The sequence below is a fragment of the Crocodylus siamensis genome, chromosome 4 (assembly GCF_052110815.1).
Source record: "Crocodylus siamensis isolate JL-2025a chromosome 4, ASM5211081v1, whole genome shotgun sequence".
In the NCBI taxonomy this organism is placed as follows: domain Eukaryota; kingdom Metazoa; phylum Chordata; order Crocodylia; family Crocodylidae; genus Crocodylus; species Crocodylus siamensis.
In genome coordinates, this window is record NC_143398.1 from 39,178,543 (window position 1) to 39,179,125 (window position 583).

Below are 583 nucleotides of genomic sequence, written 5' to 3' on the forward strand. Positions count from 1 at the left end.
GGGAAAAAAGATGGAGGATAGCAGAGAGCAAAGGGGCTAACTAACCCTCCCAGATTTATTTTCCCTGTTGTAGCAGTGGGATGCAGACAAATTCAAGATCATCCTCCAATAATTAGGTTCTATACCTGGAAAATGATAATGCATGTATATATTTTCCATAGAATCATAGAAAATTAGTTTTCAGGGATCTTAGGAAATCATCTAGTCCAACCCCCTGCTCAAAGCAGGACCATCCCCAACTAGATCATCCCAACCAAGGCTTAGTCTAGCCAGGTCTTAACAACCTCCAAGGATGCAGAGTCCACAACATCTCTGAGTATCCTGTTCCAGTGCTCTACTACCCTCCTAGTGAGAAACATTTTTTTGATATTTAAACTAAACTTCCCCTATTGCAACTAGAGACCATTACTCCATGTTCTGTCATCTGCCACCACTGAGAACAGTCTAGCTCAATCCTCTTTGGCACCACCCTTCAGGTAGTTGAAGGCTGCTATTAAATCCCCACTCAGTCTTTACTTTTCCAAGCTAAATAAGCTCAGTTCCCTCAATGTCTCCTCACAAGTTATGTGCCCCAGACCTCTAC